At 37.4% G+C, this 26066-nt stretch overlaps 1 long non-coding RNA gene across 1 annotated transcript; it reads left to right on the forward strand.

The window, feature by feature from the left end:
- Positions 1–6227: 6227 nt before the first annotated feature.
- Positions 6228–10562, forward strand: LOC135328008 (uncharacterized). The gene is made up of 3 exons (XR_010388730.1): positions 6228–6412; positions 7972–8139; positions 10092–10562. It is a non-coding gene; the product is annotated as an uncharacterized LOC135328008 (long non-coding RNA).
- The last annotated feature ends 15504 nt before the right edge of the window (positions 10563–26066 follow it).

Below are 26066 nucleotides of genomic sequence, written 5' to 3' on the forward strand. Positions count from 1 at the left end.
TTCTGGGATTATTTTGGATCCATGTTTTAATAAGGACCAGCTCAGTCTAACTGAATGCCTTCTCCAGTGATGTTCTGTTCTATCTTCCTTACTAATATGGGAGTAGGATGACAGCTGGAAGTTCCTCAGGATTGAGTACTGGCATCTCATTAAAAAATGACATTTTCTCCTTTAACTAGCTTAATAAATGTCAACAGTAGCTCTGACTATGTTTTTATAAATCTCGACCCCAGGTTTTATCAAGCTTGTCGAACTATATGGTTTTAAATCCAAATCGCATGCATTTCTATCAAGTCTATACACAACTTCTGCCTATGTGATCATAAGAAGGAAAAACATAGTGATGCCCATGTGGTGCCCATGTAGCCTCTGCAGAAGGGTTTAGTCTGATCTTTAGAGAAACTGTCTGATCTAAATGGAGTTTAACTACAGCTGCTCATGTGGATTTACCATGAGTACTTGAATGCACAGAACTTTCGAAAAGTAGACTTTTCTTCCATGTTGTCTAAATATGGACACAGCATCCTACCTATAGGCATCTGTTAAAAAAAAAAAAAAAAAAAAAAAAAAAAAGAAAAACCTTGGCCAGAACATTTAGAAATCGAATTTGGTGGTATTGAGAATCTAAATTTATCCAACACTTGAGTCTAAAAGTTCATGGGAAACCATTTGTGAGTTTTTAATTGGTTCTTGCTCTTAATTGAATTAGAAATACTGCAAAGAAACCCTCTTGGGCTTTTCCCATGCCATAACTAATATAAGAAAGTAAATAAAAGGAAATAAGAAGCTTCAAGTCTTTGGAAAAGGTTTTAGCTCATTTCATCCAAAATTAAGTGCAAATAGTTACATAAATGTCAGGGATGTATGAACTAGTGCATGCTAATCCTAATGCTGGATTGATTTCCAAATGTTCTTTTTTACCTGCCATCCATCCTGTTATTCTTTACCTATGTCTTTTTTTAACAGTAGAAGTAAAAATTCCTGTTACTTCATAAACTTTAGAGGAATTCTGTGATCTGTATCACTAAGATGAGAATTTGCATCTGCCTTTGTAACAACTTATAAATAGTACTAATTTTGAATTTCTCTTCAGTGGTTCTTGAACCTTTTACATTCCATTTAACCTTATGGAAAAGGCAAATACTCCTAGCACAGTAACGCATCTTTCCAGCCTTCAGGATGAGAAAAAGTATATATGTTTTATACAAGAATCTATAGTGTATGTGAAAGGCATAGAAAGAATGATAGGCAGTGCTGAAGGAGCTATACGTAGCTGGCTGACACATGGAAGATTTGCCTAGGTAAAGAACCTAGAATCCAGACTGGAGAACTGCTTCCTTGTTGAACTTGAGGAGGGCAGTGCCTGTAGTGGTAATGTGAGCCTGAAGGTCCTTCTAAGTATATGAAGTGTTTCTATAAACTACTTAATACAATTAACTCCATTCACAAAAGTAATAATCATAGTTAAAGTGTTATTCCTGTCCTATGCATGATCTTTTAGTAATCTGACTTGCTGAATGCTTAAGTGTCCAGCAGTTAGGCCTAACCTTCCTGTGGCCTCCTCCTAAATATTTAAGTATTGCTAACTGCTGCACTAAATAGTTAATTAGTTACAAAAAAAAAAAGAAAAAAAAAAAGTGGCTAGATAAGTAGCTTTGCCAACCTACCTGTTCATGATTCCCACCAAAATTAAGGCCACTGTTTAGCCAGAAATTCAAACACCGGTCTTATTCTATTTGGTTTCTTGTCAGCTGTCAGTCTTACAAATGTCAACAAGGACAAGCTGCATAAGTTTTCAGAGCCTAAAATTTTATTTGATGTGTTTTGGATCACTTTTGCCTATCTGATTTTGTTCTTTTCAGATATAACCCCTCATTTCCTTGTAGCAATATTGAAAATACTTGGGCTTGTTCCAGCTAATTTTAAATCAGTGGGGTTCTTCTGGCAGCTTTGAAGTAGACTGTAAGCATAAATGATGCCACGTCTACTTGAAATCTACTTTACTCTGTTGACTTCACTAGGACCAGGCCGCTGCTCAAATTACAGTGTAATATGGAGATTATTGATGTATGTTTCTGAGCACCATCCAATCAGTATTTTCTGCATGGTCATTATAATCTCAAGCCTCAGTCTTAATTTAGCTTTCCAGTAGCTCACACTCATAGTGGAAAAGATATTTATTCTCATCAATCCATGCTAAAGATTTAATTTTGTCTATATTACCATCTTATGTGTTCTTCTTCTCAGTTACTCGTGTTATTAACAAAGCTGTCCTATACATCTCACATGTTTGAAGCTGATAACAACTGAAGCATGAAGCAGCCCTGACCTTCCTCCCAGATTCCTCTGCAGTTTACCCACAGCTTTTCCTAGAAATCCCTTAGAGTAAGACATGAAAAAGAAAGTCTGTCTCCTTTGGCTGTCATGCGCATGACAGCCAAAGGAGACAGACTTTCTTTTTCTGTCTTCTAATCACAATTATGCTTTAGATAGCATAAAAGGAATTTTCTTAATAAAAAGCAAAATCCCATAACTATTTCCTTGCTTTGCCTCCTTGACAGCTTGGAACATTACCTTAGAATAAGTTAGAATCCTTTATGATGTCAAGAATTTTCCTCTTGTAGCAGGGCTTTTTCTTCTTGTAGCAGGGCTTTTTCTTCTGAATTATAAAGATCTCCTTCTGTAGATTACTGTGCACTGCTGATAAAATTAAAAAAAAAAAAAGATTGCAGGGGAAGAATATTCAGCACCCACCAACATATCGTCCAAAGAGCTTCTTTTCTTTTCTTTTCTTTTTTTTTTTTTTTAATACCTAGATTTCTGCCATCTACTTTTAGGTATCTGTAGGTTTAGGAGTCCTTCCAAGTTAGATTTCTGTTTTTCCCAAGTAGTCAGTCAAGAGAGGTAGGTTGAATAAAATGTCTTCCAGAATGCCTTCTGGAGTCTGTAGTAGAGAAGTTTAACTTGTTTCTTCAAACTGCCGTCCTGATGTCAGTTATCTGGCAGTACTTCAGGATGACCTCCATACATGAATGCTCTGTTCTTGTATTTCAGATATAAGCATGGGGTTTTTTTTCTCCATGACCTACTAAATTAAGCAAGGGGACCCAGTTTCAAATTGTATTAACAAGAGTTTCCAGACTAAAACATGAACTGAAGCTAGTGATCACTGCCACTGTGAATGAAGAATGGAAAACTTAAGAAAAGGAAAGGTATAATTAACAGCAACATAAATTCATATCTACTTCAGTAACAGTAATTATTATAGGATATTAGCCTTTATTGCTTGTTTAGACACCTTCAAACTACCTGCTTATTTTGTCATTGCCTTTTTTTTTTTGGAGGGGGGTACTAAAACAAATGCTGGATAAAAAAAGATCAATCTAACTGGCCACTCATTCTATTCAGAGAATTGTGTCCAAACCTTTCTTTCAGATTAATGGAACACCCTTCAGGTTATTCTTCCTTTAATCAGTTTAGAAATATTCTCAGCAAACAAAGAGGTAGAAAATAGTAACCTTAAAAGAGAACTTCCTGACCTGAAGAAAATACAGATATGAAAAATACAGATATTTCTTAAAATTTTTGAAGTGTAGTTGCAGTGTACATTCCAAACCTGAGGAATTCAGGTAGCCTGGAATATCTTTCTTTTACATAGTATAATATGAAGAAAATACAGTCATATACCTCTCCTGAGGGTGATGTTAGAATAAAAAACCTAAATGTTATTCACTTACTTACATTTTAAAAATGCCATTTTTTTAAACATAAGATTTTCTATTAACAACTGGGCTCCAAAATCCAAATGAACAAAATATTTAACATGAAACTCAGCAGTTTCACATTAATAGATACTAGCTGACAGTATGAAACTTGGACATTACTGATTACAGTTCCAATAAGACGTACTTATTTTAAAACAGTATACAAGCAACATGTGCAGGCAAGCCAGATGCAGAACTGAAACATTATCTAAACAGAGTTGATTTCAAATGTTTGAAATGTAAATAACCCACTGGGTGGTCCTTTGGACTGTCAGCAGTCATTATTTTCTGTAGTGTAAACAGGGCTGTCAACCAGGATTTCTGTCACAAAGATAAAAAGTTATTCTTCCCTAGTAAAGCCTAGGCTGTTGTTTTTAAAGAAAGTCATGCAGCTCCATAATAGATGGAGAGTTCCTTTCTGGATTTTAATGAAAGTATTTTGCAAGCTGCTGCAGAAACCAGAATAGATGGTTTTCTATCTAACAACATAGACTAGAAGGTAGGTATAAGTTTGGTAGAATTAGCAGAATAATAAGCCTTAAAATCCTGACATGTCTAAATAAACACATAGCTTCAATAGATTCACTGCATTTGTTTTTCAAAGTTTTCTGCAGGTAGCAAAGGCTAAATGAAGAACATACAGGTAATGAACACATAATCTTGGATGAAAAAATCGCTGTATTTTTGAGGCTGCTGCTTGAATTAAAAATAGGAACGTGATCAGTTTAAGTGATCTGAGGTATTGGTCATAGGGATTTATAGAATGGCTTCAGGATTTAAGACCTCTAATCTGATTCAGATCTTTCAAAGGAGTATTATTACAGTGCCTCTCTATATTTAGTTCAATGACAGCTAAGCAACTATAACATCTTTACAAATCTGATCTGATGTTCCTAAGCATAAAATGAATTATGTAGCACTACTTTCTGTATCAATAGTCACATTTTGATCCTTTATCCACTGCAATGTGCAGAAGCACTGCATTGGCTTCAGTGGAAACAGGATAGGTTTTTGGACAATGGAACACATCAAAGTGTATTTCCAATAATTTCTGGACACTACTTTTTCAATTGATTTCCTGGAAGAAAACAAATTTCTCAGGTTCTCCTCAAGACTTCTTTCAAATTTCCTCCTGGAAATGGATCTTCAGGTGTGTATACCTTCTTTCTGCAGTTTTCATGTGCATTGCTCAAAGACATGTGAGTTTTACACTTTAGCGAACCACAGAAATGTGTTCTTCCTACACAGCTATTTTCTTTGTACCTAAAGAACTGAATAGAGATTTTGCTTTCCATGGTAGAGTAATCCTTTTCAACCTGTATTTATACTTGCTTACACAGTACAGTGAAATGTAGGTAGAGTCTTATCAACTGAAAATATTAAGAATGTGGTTAATCCCTCCTGGTACCTTGGTTCCTGAATATGTAGTATGTCCCCTAGTAATTTTTAGAATGAAAAAGGAAAATGGAATTCTTTCTGTGCAGTATGACTGAAAGTCTAAGGAAACAATGTACATTCTAATGTGATAAATAAAAGTAGTGGAAAGCATTTTAAAATTATCAGGGCTCCAAGGTGAGCTTGCTCTCCTATCCTCTGGTAAGCGGTAATACGACCACAGTTCTTTTAATCTTAAGATGTATCTCATGGTTGCACTTTTCTGTTTCCAGATGAGATAACAAGAGAAGATAAGCTGTATTTCACACTAAAATAAATAAATAAATAAATAAGCTTTTATCTAAGAACTTGTGACCAGTGATGCAAAATTCTTCAAACACAATGTATAACTTACTCTTTTGGAGGTACATTGCAAATGCAGGAAAGGGGTAAACACTCAAGAAGTCGTTATGCCTCTATCTTACCTAAATCTTTATTCTTTGCTTGTATGTTCTGTAAATTCTTTGTAACGTTCTCTTTGTGCTTGTCAGATTACCTAGCTGCCCTTTTTCTGTTTCTTTTTCCGGCCTCTTTCATTGTACTCCCCATTTCCTCTGAAGCAGCTGCTAAGGATTCACTACTTCTTCTTTTCCTCAGGGGTTTTATATGATCCTTTGACACTTGCACTCCTGTCTTGGAAAAACAGCTGTGTGACATGGCTGGCACCCTGCAACAACATCTTCCCATTTAAGCCTAGCACTTGTAATTAATTCCCTTAACTTGTCTATCCCAGGATGTCTTCACTTCTTGTCTTTATCACTGTTGCATTTTTCTCACTGCAAACCTTTCAATTTGCATAATTGTGTAAAATAATATTGTGGATATCCCACTACTTTCTGCTGCCAAAAGGCATCTGATGGCCAGCTCCTAATGAGATCGATGAATTAGGAATGCCTAAAATAGCACACGATATTATTGCATATTTTTTCTTTTGTGTTGAACTTAGCTTTAATCACAATGACACTGTGTTTTAAACAGATCTTTAGTTCAGTAAATGAGGTCAGTAGAAGCTGGAGTATAAGAAATCTGTAAGTGCCTTTTTCCCATACAGGTTTCATAAGGTACAAAACAAGCAGCCTGTACTGAAGAGAGATTAAACCTGCCCAGGTACCACTCAAATGATGGCAGCCTTAAAAAAAGGTTGAGAAGAATCTATTGCAAGACCTTGAATGGGAAGAAGACAACTTTAAGTGTTGCACCCAAGAACTGCAATGGTATCTCTGCTTTGCGAAGCACTTGAACATACCTTAGTGAAATTGCTGTGAATTTCTGTTATTTATGTGGGAAAGATGAATGTGTTAGTTAATGTTTATTCACATTTACTTTTTCCAGCTCATGAATTTTGGTTTCTTCAGGTTAAAGGCTATACAATTATAAATTTAACATGCTATAAACACTTATACTAACCATCCACAGATCCTTTTCCTTCCACTACATTTTCACCTGAGCTCCACCCCAGATTTATAGCTGTACACATACCATATGCAGACCTAACTAGCTGAAACGATGCTGGCAGGGCCTATCCCTCCATAAATACTGAAAAACGTATGAAAGCCAGTGTTCCAGTATCTGGGTCCTCATATGGGATATGTTCTTTCCTGGTAACATAGTACTGGGGGTTTTTTTAGCTATTTTGAGTCAGAGCTGTGTTTTTTCTTTTTGACAAAAGTCATTTTTCAGCAGAATAGAATTTTTAACAAAATACTCCCTTTCACAAGAATTGCCCATTTTTTAAACTCTGAAATGGGAAGCATTTAGGTTTACAAGTTTTTTTCAAAAATGTAGAAAAAAGGTAGAAGGATAATTTCTACAAAAATGGGGAAAAATTACTTCAAGTTTATTTCACTTATTCCAGGTCCCTGAGACTTTTCTTCTGCAGTTCCTAGTTCAACAGCATTTTAAAGTATAGCTTCCCATCTTTGAAGTGGTTTTGTCATTCTATAGTCTTTCAGTAATTTTCATACATAATGCTGTAAGATTTTTGTTTATGCTTTCAGGGACCTTAGGAGCGAAGAAACATAACTACTTTTAAATAAAAAAGGATCAAAATCCCTACAGTAGAGTGTGTGCATCAGAGAGAGAGAAAGGTTTAAATATGTTCTTTCCTTCCTTTTCTGTTTACCTGGCATCATTTTTCTTTCTCTGACAGTGCAACAGTCAAGTAATTGCCTATAGTCAATGCAAGGCATACTTTCCCCTCTGCACCACTATTCAGATGTGTCAGATCTGAGTGTTAAAGGAAAATACACTGAAGTCAGCTGAAATTGCAGTTGCAGAGAAAGATTTTTTTAAATCATGTTCTTTGCTATCTTTTATAAATATTCATTGCATTTATTAAATTAACAACAAAAGGTTTTACTCATAAGTATATGATAAAGGGGAGACTGGATAAGCTGAGGGTAGATTTTTTCATTAGTTCCTTTGTGTCTGTGTGTATGTATATGTAGTATTTGATAAAGAGGTAATGCTGGACTGAACCACTTTGATTAGATTATATTGAATCTTGCTCTTTGCATCATTATTATGTTATTAGCTGATGTTTATTTTCATAACTGTGCTTTTACCACATCTGTAAGAAACACAAGAGCTTGCTTTGAAGTTCAGGATTATATTGTGCTGGGAATATTACTTAGAAATTGGCTAAAATACAGCAAAAGAGGGAGGGGACTAAGCATGAGTATGTTAAGGCTGAGCGGAGTAAAAGCCATCAGTATTCCGAAGTCCTGATCCTGTGACCTTTAATAACATAGCTTCTCTTCCACTCCACATGCAGTACCATTGATTTACTTGCATGAATATGGCTTGAAGGATCAAGACTCTAATTTGACACTGTTGGAGACATTGGCATCATTTGCTTTAGTCTGCTGTAAGATCTAATTTTGCTCTGATTCAGAAGAGAAAATTTGGAAGACTGAACTCCCTATATAGTCACTGGAGAGAGGTAAGTGCTTCCAGGGGGGCCACTTAGACAGAGTAAGTAAAATGTCTAAATCAGACAGGGTGGATATATCCCTGCTTGTGAAATATAATCGTACCATGTGATTCTTGGAAAGTTAGATAGTGACTTGGGTGCATGTTAAGATTAGTCAAAGAAAGATAAACTTATGGTGGAGTTCTTGCTACTTTCATTTGGAATGTTAATGGCCCAAATTAAACAGTGTAGAGTACTCCAAATACCAGAGCAATGAAAAACTCTACAGCAATTATATCAACATTTGGAATATCCATATTTTTTCAAGGATCTTAATTTCAAAGTAGCAAAGTCATAGTATTATTACACACCCACAAAGTAATCAAAGCTGTATCTTAGTGAAGACTTGCCATCTCGGGTAAACCCCAGCTGTACTAAGCATCCATCACTCCAATAGCAACCCTTTGGCCCCTTTATATTTTCATAATTATATGTATGTTATCAAAAAGAGCAAGAACGTGGGAAAGGAAAAAAGTTTAAAATAAGCATCAGAACTGTGGGAACATGAACGGGGAAAGAACAGCGAGGTTAATAACTCTTCTTTGCAACAATCTGAACTCTATGAAAGATTCTGTCATGTACATACTGATTTTATTTAGAAAGTCACCAATTGCCTGAGCACCTGCCTGGCTTATGCTAAAGCCAACAGAAGCCACGGATATAGGTCTGTCTTAGAGACTCTAAAAGTGGCCATAGTTTTGTTCTTAATAGGGTCCAAGCCCAACAGAAGACCAAGCCAAGTAAGTGCACCTAATGGTTTGCCAAGTTTGGGTTCTGTCTGTTTGCTGGTGGGAACAATTCCTAGGATATACAGATATTACATGAAAGCATCCTATCTTTGAGAGAGAGATCTAACTTGAAACATCTAACTGTAGAAAGTACTTGTATCACAAGAACGCTGAATCTGGAATACAAAGTTCTCATTGCAGAAGGAATGCAAGGAAGAAAAGACTCCTTTCTTTTTGGTACTTTTCCAATGTAGTCTTTATAAATCCTTTATTAAGTGCAGAAATACCCTGGGGGAAAAAAAAGTGTAAGTTAGGTTAGAATAGCTCATATGCTAGTAGGGTTTGATCCATTTGCTCTTGAAATTGTTAGAATCTTTTTACTAATTTTAGAGAGCTTTATATTCAATGTCTAAGGACATTCTTTTAGCGAATGAACTGCATCACTGAACGTATTTGAAGAGTTTGGGGGTAAAGTAAATGGCATCTAATTTACAGAGTTATAGGCTAAAGTGTCAACATCTATGGAGTTAGAGCAGCCACAGCCCCAGGCAAATCACAGATGAAAAGATATCATCAATGTCAGCAAGAACAGCAGTGGACTCTATATTAGCTCAAGAGTATAGACTATACCCATGTTTACCATCCTCTTATCTTTTGTTTTTTAGCTTTTTTTTTTCCCTAATACTTTAAATGTTCTAAATTAAGTTATTAGCATTTGGACAACGTGAGAAAGTGATCAAGGCTTCTTGATAAGGCTTTGTGAGACATGAGACACTACTGCCTAGAACAGGTGTTTTCTCATGCGCATGAGCAGGAAGAGTCAAAAACAAAGTTATGTGGGACAAAGGGAATGGAGCAAGGGATAAAAATAGCATGGGGAACACAATATGGTACTACTGGAAGCAGATCCTGTGATTCCAGATGTGTGGAGAAGATAAATGTGTCTCTAACCAGCTAACATGGTCTTACCTGCTTTGGTAAGGAACAGCTGCTGTGTCACTGTAAGGCAACACTGGAATTTGTGAGATAATAAGAAGCTGGGGGAAGATAGGAAGGGATGACAGGAACTTGGGAAGAAGCTGAAGAAGAGGCAGAGAGAAAAAGGATTGTATCAGATTTGCAGTACAAATGAATATATCCCAATGTTTGCAGATGGTGTACAAGCCTCATTTCATTTTGGGATTTGTTTTCCAGCCCTAGGAGGAAGACGCTAAAAGGAGAACTGAATGGTCCTTTTTCTCCCATAAACTGATGATACAATGGAGATAAATTTGTTGATCTATAAAGGTCCCAATGACATCAAACATCCCCTTCCCATAAAGCAAAAGTATATAGAAATCTGAGCAGTGTTCCGTGAAGTCAGAAACATGGTTAAAACTTGGAAGCCTCCTCAAGACAAATGATGTCTTAGGTAAGATGTTTGTAATTTTTGATAGCAAAACTTTCCCTTCTATAGGTTATTAATAGCTGTCCTAAGCACTGTTTAGAGTAATGCTACCAGCTATAATGGAATGAGCAGTAAGTGGAAAGCATTCAGCTGTGAACAAATGTGTTAGCAGTGGGACACACAGATCTCGATGAAGCAGTTATCTTTGTGACCTTCGTGTGTCTGTCCCTGATGTGTGTGATTTCAAAAGCCCATCAGAACTAAATAAAAAAATGATTTCTTCACATTCACTTTCCTGAATTCTTTTTCTGTCACTTCTGATACAGCCACTTGCTTCCTTGGAGAATCAATGGAAAATACCCTGTTAAGCCTATCAAAAAATTTCTTTTGGACTGGAGAGAAAGAATCTGTTATTGTTACTTCTTATATAATTCTGGAGCAAGAGACTACTATGGTTACAGGGTATATACCTAGATAACTAATTCTGCTTGTATGTTCACATTTTGCATAATTACTGAAAATTGAGATAATTCATTTATTCACATGACTTGGTAGTTCTTCTGGTAGATTTGTATGATGTCAAAATGGTGAGGTTACTGTAGCAACATGTTTCTAAATTCTGAACTTCTCCAGCTCATTAACTGCGTATATGTTCTTCAAATAATGGAATAAAATTTACCAGGGAAATAATAGACAGAAAGGATAAAGTCTTCATAAGAGAAGCAAATTTTGTGTATAGTTTGGCTGCCAGTCCAAAATGCAGAATCCTGATGGCTCAGTTCATTTCAGTGGGATTTCTGTTATCAGACAGTCTAAATTTTATGATCACTCAGTGGCAGCCAGCAGAGCAATAGCTAACTTGTCTTTTGATAAATGGAGTTTCTTTTTACCCAGTTGAGTTAATAAACTCTTCTGAAAGCATTTTTATTCAGTGTTACATTGACAAAAACTTTAAATCATTGAAATTGAAAGTCTAAATTAGAGAGGAATCTCACATCTTCATGATTGTATATTCATGTATTGTATTTACAATAGGATATTTGGTTTGGGATTTATTTTATTTTCTTTGAACAAACACTTGTAATTTTTCTTTAGTTTTTAACCTACCATTTATAAATGACATTTTTTAGAAAGGCTAGTAAAATGTTGAGTTTTTGCTCTTTGTCACAAAGTCAGATATGTATTAGTGAGAAAAGTTCACTGAGAGCAGAGATGGCTGTTTTTTTCCCAGGTTTTTAAATGGCCTTTAATTTATGGCCTTTCTCGAACTTTGGATTTTGTCCTGAGTCCTAACAAATATCTGACACACAGAGCAGTTATTAAAGAGATGTGTCATTGAATTCAAAGAGACTATTCCCACTGAGACTAGGAGAACCTAAAGTGAGGGGTGCTGCATAGCAGCACTGTCAGTTTTAAAAACTCACTCTGATTCTGTGTAGGTCAAAGATACACAGACAAATTCCATTTCTTTCTGGAAGTATATTTAATGTGTGCTTAAGTCACACTGGACTCTAGCAAATGCTTAAATTCTATAGGCACTTAAGTGTTTTGATAAACTAAGGCCTAAATGAAGTAGTTTTAAAATTAAAAAAGTAGAATTTTCTGGTCTTGCAATTTTTTCAGCTGTAATTAAAATATGAGGAAAATAATAAAATAGGAGAAAAATTTAGAAGAAAATAGAACAGAAGAAATAGAAAAATTTAGAACAAGGTATCATTACTTATTTCCTATTCCGCTTTCTAGGTCCTTAAAAATAAAAAATAAACCCCACAAATTATGAAAACAGGAAGGATAAAAACAATTCAGAGGAATGTTTAAGGAGTATGAGCAAAGAAACAAACAAAAACAAGTGACTGTGAGCCAGCCTATCAGAATGACATGCTGATAAAATTAAGGGACTGGATGGACAAGAAGATACTATTGAAGACAGGATAGAAAAAGTCCCCAGCCTTTGTTTTAAGTCCTTTTAAGTATTTCCACTGCCATCATGGTATCAGCCTAAAGAAAGTACTGACTAGCCTCACTCTTACTTTCTGTAAATGAAGTTTATTAACAGATTGAACAATGTCAGCTTGATCATACACAGTGTTCACAGTTGGGAATGTCTGCAAGGAGAAAACAAAGAGATTTTATCAAATTGCTTTTCACAGCAGTTTTTTCCCCAGGTCCAGCGGGATTCTATGGGAACTACTAGGTGTTCAGCACTGCTGAAAGATTTGGGGTGAAATCATGGCCAATGGGAATTTTGCCATCAACTTCAAAAGAATAAGACTTCATCCTAGATTTTATTTATCTAGAAAGAAATGGCTTATTTTTCTGTTCTTTTTCTGTGCACAAACTGTCAACATTGCATGAAAAAAACCTGCTTGATTTCCAGAGAGCCTTTCAAAAGCCGGGTGATTGCCAAAATTGCAAATCCAATTTGTTCACAGATTGACCAGTGTGTGATCATTCCAATTATATTTGACACATGTCAAGTGGAAGAATCAAACCTCCCTCTTTTTGGATCACTTATAAACACTTTAAAAAAATAAACTCCTGGCATAATTAGCTGCTGAAATGCTTGGCAGGTTGCCGTTGAAAAAATCCCCACCAGAAGAAAAAAAAACCTCCCTTGATTCTGCCTGAGCATGCTCTTCAATAAGCTACTCTGACCCCATCCCATGCACCTGCACTGATTAGTGTAATCCTCCTGACTGCCTGTGGGTATGCTCAATAACGAGTTTTCCCACAGACAAGGTCCAGGAACTGTGTTATCCATCAGACCTGAAAGATATGGCAAGAACATTTCTCTCCCGCTTCACTCTGCACAAGCTGCAGTTTAAGACCGCTATAAACTGAATGTATGCAGCAGTGTCCATTGGCTACATTATCCTTCAGTACCTTTCTTACTGAAATATGTTGAGGGTTTTTTTAGTACATCAGTGAAAATGTGTGGCCTTGTTGAGCTATATGAAACCCTGCATAGGAGCCACCTTTTTTACTAAACTTCTGCCTTACCTCTTAAAAAGTTCCCTCTCTTCTGCCTGCTGTAGACTCCTGCCAAAAGGAAAAGGAAAATTCAGTGATCAGGTCACTCATATTTACTTCTATTTTGAAACACAAGTCATTCCATTCATTTTCATGAGAATAGCTTCGAAGCACTCAGAAGCTGAGGAACAGAAAAATACACTGCTGGAAAAGGAAAGTGGAATAGCAGGTAAACACATCATGGAACCCAGGCTTATGTAGCAAAACCACATTTTTTAGTACAATTTGACGAGAAAGAAAATGTATCTTCAGACTTTTTAACTTAAGTTTTTACTTGGTAGTCAAAACCCTGGGGATCTTTCACTGCTTAATCTTTAAAAGACATTACCTCTGAAACTAATCCGTAGTCCCCTAGAGCTATAACTAACTTCCACGCTGTGCAATTCTTTCACATGTTTTCTGTAAATTCAGGCCTCAAGATCACTCAGATCTTGATCCTCCTCTGTGGTTATAGTGCTTCTCAACTTTCTGTTTTTTTAGCAAAGTTTATAAGTACCCATTTTGTGTGCCAAGATCATTAATCGAGATATTAAATCAGACCCATCTCATGACTAATCTCTGTCTCCTTACTAGGTAATTCTTTCCCGATCATCACTTTCCATCTTCCTCATTCTTTCCATCTTAATTAAATTCCCATGTAGAAAATTATCAAAGGTTATATGAGGTGCTTTAACAGAGTCCAGATAGATTGGTCTGGTTCATCACACTTACTCAGGAATAACTTATCAAGAAAGCTACCAGAAAGCCTGACATAATCCGTATTTGGTAACTCTTGTTGAATTTCTTCCACCTCTTCTTTTTTTTTTTTTTTTTTTTCAAATTATTCTAAAATCATAAATACTGACTAATGGGTCTGTAGATGCCAGCTTCATGTTTTTCTTTCATTAAATATAGGTACTAAGTTTATTATTCTCTAGTCAAAAGCTACCACAGTCAGTGTGATGGATGTATTTATAACAGTTTCTACTAGACTTGCAACTACATGTTCCATTTTTTTCAGTGTTGTGGGATCATCTGATCCCCCAGACTTAACTGTGGTAAACTATTTAAGACTGTCTGCCATCTTGTATATGATAATGTTCATATTTGTAAATCATCTCTCCCCATTTTCTACACAATTTTACCATTGAAAACTGATGAGTTACTTCATTTTAGGAGTAGAAGAAAAGGGAAGATAAAATTCTGAATTTATATTGACTTACTTCATCTCATTGAATTATATGAGATTGCTACCCAAAGACTACACTTTTCAAAGAAAAGATATTTACACTTGTAAGGATATGTGAACCCCAGCACAAGTTTTATGAAAATATTTTTTAGTTGAGTAAGCTTGATAACTAGTAAGATAGTGAGGTCTCCCTCACTCTTTTTCATATAAATAAAAGAACCACTTCAAAGATAACACATTAAAAACTCATTATCACTATTAACAAAGGTTAATAATAAGAGTTTTTGTTTGGTTGGTTGGTTTGTTTGGGTTTCTTTTCTTTTTAATCCAATGTAACAATCCCCAGTTGTGTGTGTGCCATGGAGACACTCTGCCTTTCCTTTATAAACTTGTTTTTCTGGATGTCTGTAGATCAGCCCTTCAGATCTGTTCTGGACAGAAACTTGGCTTCTAGACTCTCTGTTCAGAAGAGCATGGCTTTCTTTTCTTCCTGCATTTGACAAAAGTAGATTTGATGCTGTGTAAACTACACCACTGGAATGCAGTAAATAAATAAACAACACATAAAGGAGATATTACTAGTCTCCGCTGGTTTGTTTACTTTGTTCTAACTCAGAAGACCTCAGCTTAAAGCATAGCTGTTTCAGACATTTAGCTGCATACTGAGTTCTTCCATCCTGCCCCCCTCACTGAGGACAAGAAAGGTAAACCAAGTGCATTGCAGAAATGGGGAGTATACTGAAACAGCAGAAATAGAGAAGGGCTAAGGCATCAGAAACCTGCAGGAGGGCCTCTGTGTCACACGTGTTTCTGGTGATGCTTCACCAACAGCTCATGAGCACAAGGGGTGCTCAAGGCAGCACAGGCAACAGTTACGCTCAACCTGAATGTGAAGTTCCAGGCAAGGAGACCCAAATCTTCCATCCCGGAGACAAACCATGGCAAGGCTCCCTTGCATTTCTGTTCTCAGAGCACTTTTGTGCATTTGGGGAAACGCCAATCACAGAGAAAGGCAAGTCCACGTTGTTGCCTCCTTTCAGAGGGCTAAGGCACCAGAGTTACATTTCAGGCTGTAAAGTTCTTTTATTGCTGTTCCGCAGCCACAGGGAACTTCTCTCGAAGTCCCTCCTATGGATATCCCCTCCAGCTCAGCAAGCCAAGGCAGGCAGCAGCTGCTGATGGTGCTGGGCTTGGAAAATGTTTACTTACGTGAACATCAATTTTTGTAATCTGATTCAGTTTGCAGGGTGGTGTGCAAACACATTTACCTGCAGATTGTAGAGTTACTAGCTCTTTTTATTTAATCTGAAGAAAGTCAAGTTACAATAAGCATTGAAAGTTTTTAGAAAGTCCTTTCAACTTAAATTTCCTCCCTTCCTCCCCATTCCCTGTTGCTTTCCATCAGGGATTGGGAATCCAAGTTTTAAAAAGTTAGTGAAGGAAAACAAATAATTGTGGATCAGTTGCTCTCTACCTGCCCACATGAAATCTATCACCCTAAATGCCCATGGAAGGAAAACACTGTCTGCTCTCAACTGCAGACTCAATCAATGGTCTCAAAGGAAAAGCTTCATTGTAGAAGAGGAAAAAAAAATCCAGCCTCTCCCCCATCCATCTCCCTATAACTCCAACACTAAAACATTTGGGCCAGAGCCATCCTACCTGAGCATTCGCATTCCCTCCACAGCTGCACAGCGAAGTTGACATCTCTAGAGGGCAGGTCTTCAGCTTCACAGCATCTTCAAGCCATTAGGTTCTTTATTCGGTTGATGGTTAAACTAAGGAGAATGAATTGAGACCACAGTTTAATGAAAATAAAGGTGTGAGAAAGACTTCCATAAAAGAAGGAAATTTTCTTAGTGAAAATAAAAGGCTTCAACTACTCAAAAAATATGGCATTTGCAATATTTGCATCTTATGATAAGATTTAAAAAAGCACACAGTGTTGGTGTCAGATCAGTGTAGCCTACCCAGTCTCATGCTATGTATGTTTGGTTTTTTCCCTTCCGAGAAACTCTTTTTGTTAAAATATAAGGGAAGAAGAGAAAAATCTGTAATTGTCTTTTGCAGCTTGTTATCCATTTATCTCAAATTTAGCATAGATCTCTAATGCTGTTTAAAGGGAAAAACAGAGAAATTTGGTCATTCAAGTAAGCATGCAGTTTCTATGGGATGCACAGACAGTGTGGAGTTCAGTGAATAGCTGTGTAGCTATTACAGCTAAAATGGTTGATGAAATGGACTACAAATATGTTTTTCTCCTAAATCAATCAGAGAATCTATGGGATTGTCTTGTTTTTTGATTACTGTAAATATTGTGTTCTCTAAGAAAAGACAAAATGCATAAGGCCAGATCTTTGCTCCACCTGCATCCTCTTTGCAATGCTTTGGTGAAACAGTGAGATGCTGAAGGTGCTGACAGCACCTGGCAAAGGCAGCCTAATGCTGCCTGTTTTCTTTTCTCCATGTTCCTGATGGCTAGAGTGGGCTGAATGAAGAAAAAAAGGGGGTGAATGGCTGGAAATGGTGCAATATTGCACCTGTGACAAAAGACTAGGGAGACAGGAGTAAGGTAGAGTGTAAACATGACTGGGTATTAGGAATGCAACTTGGGTAGATGTACCTGTGCAGCTGGCATATATGTCCAAGGCTTGATGAGGATTGCAGAGCTGTACAGCTGCTGCAGCATCAGGTGAGCTGCACCAGCTGGTGCTAATGCAAGCTGTGGCTCGTGAAGTCCCTGGGCAAATTAGCACATGATAAGCTCTGGTAGCCTGGGGTCAAGCATGGACCCAGTCTCTCTGAAGGGATTTGTAGCCCAGATGGGTGGTCACATTTCTGCTAGCTCATGCACATTCTACTTGTGCAATGTCTGTCTAAACTCCAGCTCATCAGTGACTGCAAAACAGGCATATCTCCATAATTTCATCTTTGAAGATAGGTATCACTGAATCAGAAAGCAAGTATAATAATACAGATGTTAATAACTGTCTGTTGAGTATTTTCAGATTAGTGTTTATGCAAAGAGCTCATCAAATGATGGATGGTAATATATTTAGTAGATAAATGGAGGACATAAAGGTCAATACAAGCTATGTTAAAAAAAAAAGGGGGGGAGTCTCTGAATTTCTCAAAAATGGACTGAATATTTTAGTATGTAGTAACACTTATTTAGATTACCTTTAAAAAATGTGTTTAAATGCATCTTGTTAGTACCAAGTATAAAACAACAATTACTCAAGAATCTTCTCTAATAGTTGTTCTTCCTAATAAATTTATACATGGAGATGTATGCCTGGCAGTATCAAATAACCTCAGTTTAAGATGTAGGGGCCAACTATGATAGACTTCTTACAAACAAAGGGCCCATTCAAGACATTAATGTCTGCCATTGACTTCAGTGGAGATGGTGCAAAAAGATGCCAGTGGACAGAGCTATCAGTCTGATCTAAACTGCACAGATGTTTTCAGAAGCTCAGCACCAGGTAAAAAGTAGTTTCTCCCCACTGGGCCACTCCTAAAGCATCTTGCTGAGCTTTATTTAGCAGCTGCAATCTAGAACAGTCTTCAAAGACTAGCAGACTCTTAAATCAAATTTCCTAGTTCTGTTACTTACATTAATAACATGCAAGTTGTGCATGAGAGGAAATTTCTGTAAGTGCATATCAAGCTGCAAAACAAGCCAGAAAGCTCCTACAATTTGGTGCAACTACTGCAAAGGCTGAAGTCTAATATGGAGGTGGAACCACATTTCATTTTGCCTATGTTAGGCAAAAAGAAAAAAAGTTGGTGGTTGTACATGAAAATATCTGTGTTTGCGCTCTTTAAGATAAAGCACTGAATATCTTTTTCTCATTTAGTTTTTGTATTGTTGCAGCCCTGAAAGTCTAAAAATATAGGAAAGGCAAGATTTGTAGGAATAGCTGATATCTTTTGATATTGACACTTCTCTTCTAAAATCCTCTTCTGCTCTGCCCCTTTCTAATTGACTAATTCATTAAAACAATTAAAAAAACAGAACAACTCAGCAGTTGTTCTCAGCCTTTCTCAGTCTGTTCTTAACCTTTTTTATCTTAAAGTTCACCTGTTCTACCTCAGACCCAAAGAAGGGTTATTTATCCCAAGCACTGCTTGCTTGTTTCACCTGTGTAGGAATATGCAGAGTGCCACATGAGTCTTTTTGCATTTTTCACAAGGACCTCATTATTTTTAATACTACATATAAAATGGACCTCTTAAAAAAAAAAGCAGAATAAGAATTGGACAGGCTATGTTTGTTTCTATAATACACCTCTTTTGTTTTTTTAAAAAAGAAAAAAGATTATAAAATAATAGGAGGAGTAGCTCATTGCTGCTGATTGTTTTCTCGGTTTCAGGTAATCTTGTTAATTTGAAATTCATCTGTTTAGATTTTTTTTAATGCATAGAGCTGTATGCTGTTCTTGACATAACTGTTGAACTAGGACTGAAATATAGGGGATCTGTTGTTGTTATTCCTGTTCACATTGTAAGAATCTCAGTCCCTTTTGGAATCTGAATCTTTGCACAATGAGTCAGGAAGTCAGAAAAATACTGAAATTCAGTTGTAAACAGAACTGCATCTGAGTAGACAAGATGATGTTTTATGTTTAAGACAGTCCTTTACAAGCAACAAAAACTCTTGCATCTTCTATCACTTACATTCAAAGATCTGGTTGCATCGTGTGTTAAATGAAACAATTAATCTTCATCTCTTTTCAAAGGAACATTGGTTTTATGTCTCTGAACTGTTGGTTTCATGCAGTGTAAAAGCCTTTGGACAAGTTATTGTCCTGGAACTTGATCTACCATACTTAGTAGATGCATGTGCTTCTGTGCATGTTCAGCTGGAAATCCATGTTGTTACTTTTATTATTGTTGATCATCAGTACTTATGAAGAAGAACAGAAAAGAAGAGATATTTTATTAGAGCTTTAGCATAAGAATCCTTCATGCCTATTAATGCTTACTTTTGGACTTGTCATTTTTCATTATGTTTTTCTGTAATAATCACCTAGTTGAGACTTTTCTTTTTTTTTTTTTTTAGTTCTTGCAGGAATTTCCTAATCAAGCCCTCTTCATTTTGCTTCTTTTTCTGAATTCTAGTTAATTTGTCACTATTTTAGAAATTAAGAAGTATGTCTATATATGCAATTAATATCTTGGTTTAATGACTTACCTCTGAAATACAGATTGACAAAAGTTCACAGTCAGCCTGAAGTAATTATTAATTTGGAGGTAGAAAAGTTGGTATATTTTTAAAAATTAACCTTTAGTCAAACTAGGCATGAATCCAATCCACAGCAATTTAATTTGTTTCAAACTATCCACATTTTATCTTAATTGCATTTTTTAGTTGGAATCACAGCTTTAATTCATCAAAATGCACTAATCTGGCATTCTAAGTGCCATCTTACTGAAGCAACACTGTGCAGATTGTTACGGGATAAGATATGTCTTTTTAAGAACGCAGATTTGTGCTCCCATCAGAGCTGGGTATAATGAGACCAGAACCTCTAGCCTATCAGGTAGCCAAGGGCAGAATGGACAGCCAACTTGTCCTCATCGCGGTAGGGCAACAGAAGCAGCTACTTATGTCACAATTTGCTTGCTGATTAGAAGCTGAAGTCTTTGGCTGGGACTCAAGTAGGTTGAACAAAGTTTATAAGGAATGAGATCACTTGCTTTCATGGTCTATGCATCACCTTAATGATCAGAAGCACATTGTAGGTCTTGGAGAAAATAGTCTGTACAAGAAAGACTGAAAATTAAATATTTTTCAGTGAAAACGGCAGTGGCCTTATAGCTTTGGGGTCTCTGGGCTGAACACAGACTCATGGGTGGCATCAGGCTCTCCTGCATTTTAGCTGTTTCCCCCTGTTCTGATGGCGATCATTTTTCCTCGAAGACCAAACGCAGAAGATTTCCTTGAGACTGTTAATGTACTCTAAACAGTATGAATTGCAGATGGACTTTTCAAAAGCATTCTCTGCTGGTCTAACTGACTTTTGAAATCAATAAGGTTTTTCCCCCATTAACTTCAATGGAGCTGCTTAAAAAATCCCTCACTATCATCAAGTTACTGACATTACTCCATGGATGTTAAGTTAAACTTCTGTTCAGACTGTTTTGCCAGATTGTGGCCATTCTGAGTGTTTTAGAATCAATAATTTTCTGATCTTTTCCATGTACAAATGGTCCTGTTTTCTCTTTAGTTTCTCCATACATCTTAAGATATTGTCAAAATGCGACATCATTTATATTCATTGTGCTTCATGTATGTTTCCCAAAGGTGCCAAAACAATAAACCATGGATAATAGACAAATCACTGCTGGTAACTCAACCAAGAAATATATGACAACTGTGATAGCATGGTTTGTTCTTAGCAATTATTTGTATTCTCTGTGAGATGGAAACTATTCCAGAGCCTGGGAGCACAAAGCCTGTAATCCAGCCATTAGGAAGACACAACAGACTCACTAAACTGCCATGCTGCAAAGATTGCTTATCTCTTTGTTGTTACTCTGGGACAAAGGCAATTATTTCTGTTGAACTTGGGCATAGGTTTCTCTCTGAAGGAACCTCAGACTGGGAGAGCTTAATTTCTCCAGGGAGGAACATAATTTATCCTATTCATAAGCAAATAAGTAGGTTAGTAATTAACATGAGAAAGACTATTTGAAGCAGATGGCAGAAGGGAGAACTGGAACCTCAGGCGACTGCCAAATAACAGGGCAAGAGCATACGGGTTGGTACAGGCAGGCTTATGCCCTCTGTTTCTGCATTCAAGGTCAACCAAACACAAACTGCTTTAGTCTGGAAGATGCAGGAGCTGCACTGGGGCAGAGCTGTGGCCGGCAGGCTGCAGTCTCCGTCCGACAGGCCCCCTCTGTCTGAGACAAGAGCACATCTCCTGAGCCACCCCGGGCCACGTGGAGACGCAGCGGGGCTAAACTGCTCATACTTTCTGCGGAAACGTTGCTTAGATGAGCAATCTACGAGAGGGACCTGTGTGCCAGTGGCATTACTATGATCTGCCTGGTGTGGACTGAGATGTAGAGAATCCTCGTGAAACTGTGCAAGATGGTATTCAAAATGAACATGATTATTTTATCAGCTGTACACTCATAATCCTACTGATGGCTGCAAGGTCAGAAATCTGCAGTAGATGCTTTCCAGAGTAACTGTTCCTCAGCAGGCCTGAAAATCTCAAAGAATTAAACAGAACCCTCCCAGAAGCACAATGTTACAGATGACATTCAGAAAATAAGTCTAATTTAAAAATAAAGCAAATAAACAAGAACACCCATTGTTCCCCACCACTCCCCAGTAAAGAACCTCTTACTGAAAATGAACTGGTAGCAGAACTAGCTCTTGAGATTGCCACACCAAAGCTGTAGTTCAAAATTTGTGCCACTCTTGTAGACTGAGATGCAAAAGTTAGACGTCATCTCACCTCAGCTCCCTGGGCAGCCACAGGAAGGGCTTCCCACTAAACACCTGAATCGTGTTCTGGAGGAGACTCTTATTCACAGCTGAGAGAACTGAAGACCATTGAAACTCTGACCGAAACTCCTCATGAAATTTGGGAAAAGGGATAGATATGGGTTCTATCACCTCTTAAGTATGACCTACTATAGACCTTAGTCTACGAGGTCCTTTTGTGCATTTGCTTCTATTTAACTGGTAAACTTAACAGCAGAGACAGTCTCTTGTGTGATTACCAGGGTTGCAGGTGCCAGTAATAAAATTACTCTGAGAGTGCAAGGTCCCCTGATGCCACCGAGGCTCATTCTGCTCTTTAATCCATTTTGGTGTTCCTACCCACACAATGGACTTTAGGACCTGCCTTTGAGCAGGAACACATTTGCATTTAAAATGCCACTGGCTTCTTACAAAGCTAAGTCTGATTGTAAAAGAGCCCTGTCATGAGGTCTAAATTCCAGAGTATTTTTTGTGTAGAACAGTTTGACCAAAGATGTCTACTTTTTAACTTCATTTCTGAAATGCCAAGCAGTTTGGTGGGGGCAGGGGGAGGGAAAGGAGGGATGTTTTTAGTACTTTTTAAAAGTTCTTTTAGTTTGTGACAAACCACACAAAAAATGCACCGTGTTCCCATGTTGGTTCCTGCAAATGGCATGTTCATGGAAGGCATTAACAGCCTCCATGACCACGGCTGTCCATGCCCTGCTGCCACAGTCCTGTGACAAGTAGAGCCGAGAACCCCTGGGTAACCTCCTATGGCTCAGGGTAAGGAGCATACCTCTCTCAGTTCCCTCGTGCCCTGAAATTCCCATTATAACACCTTTAATGCCATCTGCAGTAGCTTGCAGTACAGCACAAGGCGGCAGATTATTCAGACCTAAACTGGAACTCAGCACTCCTAGAGCGCAGGACTCAGGTCCCAAGTGACTAATGCATAGAAATACCAACGGGAGGAAAACATTAATGCAAGGTCCCTGGTTCATGGCGATTCAGCCACCCACATACTTTTCTCAGAGGTCTGGCAGGGGACTCCAAGAGTAATATGATTTAAAAGCAGCTTGCCCAACTCTCCAAGGTGGGATGAAAAGAGGAGAAATGTTGGTGAAGAAAAACCTGATGTATTCACTTACAGTTATTGAATACACACAAATCAGAAATGCATGAAAAAGAATCTTGTTTCTTAACTGGTAATGCTCACACATAGATCTAATCATTTAATAACTTAAATAATCTAAAATGTGACCAAGTATAGTCTGCCTGCATCCTAGGTTGGATTGTCCCTAGACGGTGGTCTGTGAGAGGTTGGAGCATGACAGGACTTTAGGCAGGCCACACATTTGAGTTGCATCTGCTTTGTTCCCTTCAAATGGGCCAAAGACAAGAAGTGCAAACACAAAAGCCAGGTTTTGTCTGAATAGAAACAAAAATACATAATCATACATAGACAAAACTCAATCATCCGAGAGTCTCGGTAAGGCAGAACAGAAATACAGGGTGCTAGTAAATAAACCACCCCTGCCGGTTGTGCCTTTGTGGGCAGGTGAGCTCGGCCGCAAGCACAGCCACCCAAGGCTGGGCCATCACGTGCCTGCATCCCTCCCGGGCTGCTCCCGTATTTGGAAAATGCACTGGGAGCTAAACCACTCACGCTATGGCATCTGCCCCTCTGCTGAAGCCTAAAACGGCCAAAGGCCACTGCAGGTGCTAACCCAGTGATCACGCACTTGGAGTTCCCATTTGTAGCTGACAGAACTGCTGAATTTAAAGTCAGTGGTCATATTACTCTTGAGTTGCATTTAATTGGCTCCAATTTACTTTCTTCAATGTAAATAAGAGCAACATTTGATGAAAGTGGTTAAATGATATCCTCACATTCATGTTGCAGAATCACTGGCAGTGCTGGGGTTAAATCTGCAGGTGATGGATCTGCATTTTGTCTGAAGAAACAGATTTTTTACTCTTAAAAATACTATTTTAAAAAAACTTATCATGCATCCCTAATTGTATAACTTTAATAGAGACTAAATGCTGACTAATCCTTACAATCTGGCATGAGTCTTTTGTGAAAATCAGTGTATATATATATAGCAATAATTTCTAAGTTAATAACATTTAATTCATATGACAAAATAAATAAATATTATTAATTACCATGCAAAGAAAAATAAAACTTACTCAAGACCATTAAATTTAGTACTCTTGTTTCTTGAACTGAAATATAAGGTATTTTTCATAGTGACATTGGCTACCTACATTTGCCTATAATGCATTCCTATGGTTATGAATTTTTAACCCCATAGCATACCCATGCAGTTCTAAAATCTCCAATAGCTGTTTTAGCTTCAGAAGAAAATAATTCATCAGTCACAGAAGTTCAGAGTTTTATGAGAAGTGATTTGCTTTTATGTTCAATACAATGAAAAAAATTTCTGCTGTGACCTTTGTCAAAATGCCCTAAGACTATCATGGCACTTTTTTGAAAATAATCCATAAATGGTGAATGGCATGTAATTTCACAGGAGAAAAAAATGGTGTAAACAAAGTTACGGCAAAAATTTTCTACTCTAGCCATAAATTTCAGTGTTTAAGTAACTCAGGTTTCATTTAAATATAAAGTAATGCCTCAGCATTTATTTATTCCCACAGACTGTGACCTATTGCATTTCTCAGTCACTGTAAAGATGGAAATGTCTATCTGAAGACTGCAATATTTACCACCACGGCTGGAAGTAATGGTTTAGAGTTCAAACCTCTGATTGCTGTTTGGAGATTGATAGAGATATATGTGGTTTCCAGAATATGTAATACTCCGAGATAGTCCCTAGATGTCACTAAATACCATGGCTGGTTTAAATATAAACCAAGGAAGTTTTGCACCAGTCTTGCACTTTTCAGTCTTGAGATATAAAGTATTCCTATCAACTGCAAAATTGTAGTTCTCAAAAATATTTTTTTGCATTTGGCCTTCCATTTTCCCTGTGAAATAATTGCACTCTGATGATTAGGAAAATCAGTATTTAACAGCCTGCTCAAGCATGAATCTCATGAAAAGCACAAGACAGCTGGATTTGCTCCTGAGCTCTGTGACAGACCTCCTGGGTGGTTCACATCTCCTTCTGGACATTACTTGGGGCTTGATCCAGCAACTTTTCAATTCAGAGAAAAAGTCCTGCTGCCTTATGGGGATGAAATTAAGCCAGTGTTAAGTGCTTCCTGAAAATCGCTCCTTGAAAATCCCTCCTTTCCCTTTTGTTTTATGAAATTACTTTCCACTGTGGCTTGTCTTCTTCATTTCAAGGGGTGGTGGTCATGGGAGAAGGCTTGTTCCTACTGTGTTACTTAGGTGAGTTTAGCAGTCTCTTCAAAGCCATGGCTTGTTGATTGATTCTTCATGCCTTTATAGTGTGCATTTTTTTTTCACTTCCTTAGCTATTTCTGAAACAACACATTGGATATAACTCAACATAGAAAATATCTCAGTAACCAAGGTACTTTTGTAAATTGTTACATTTAACCTTGTCATATCCAATATATGCAGACTGTCTCTATACTAGTGAATTAAGCATGTCCAGGACCGTTCTCTGGCATTGGAGCCAGCTGGTACAGATCAGCCGATGCCTATAGTTTCTGCTCCCTCCAAAACAGCATGAACACGTGCAAGCTGCCTGTTGGGAATGGTCCCCACCCTGGGACAACTCTCAGACCCTTTCTGAAAATTATTTGGAAGAGTTCTGATGATTTAGGCCAAAACTATATTAGAGACTGTTCTAAAAAATTAACAGCAGGGGTAATTGCACTCCTGCTTAGGAGAATGTTACTTGGCACTGTTATCAGTATAGCTGTGGAAATATTGTCTCCATGTGCTCTTAAAAAAGCAATACATTAAATGCATTTCTTTTTCAAGTGTGTTTTCAAAACTTCTTTTATCCAGCACTCTCATTCTCACTCTTTCATGGTGACATTTCTTTAAAAAAAACATGCTCTAGGCTCCTATTTTAATTACATTCTCTGTGGAATTATATCTGTATATTCTCCGCAGAGAACTCTCCTTCATACCAAGAATTTTAGTTAGGAGGCTGC

Source organism: Dromaius novaehollandiae, chromosome 3, assembly GCF_036370855.1.
Source record: "Dromaius novaehollandiae isolate bDroNov1 chromosome 3, bDroNov1.hap1, whole genome shotgun sequence".
Lineage (NCBI taxonomy): Eukaryota > Metazoa > Chordata > Aves > Casuariiformes > Dromaiidae > Dromaius > Dromaius novaehollandiae.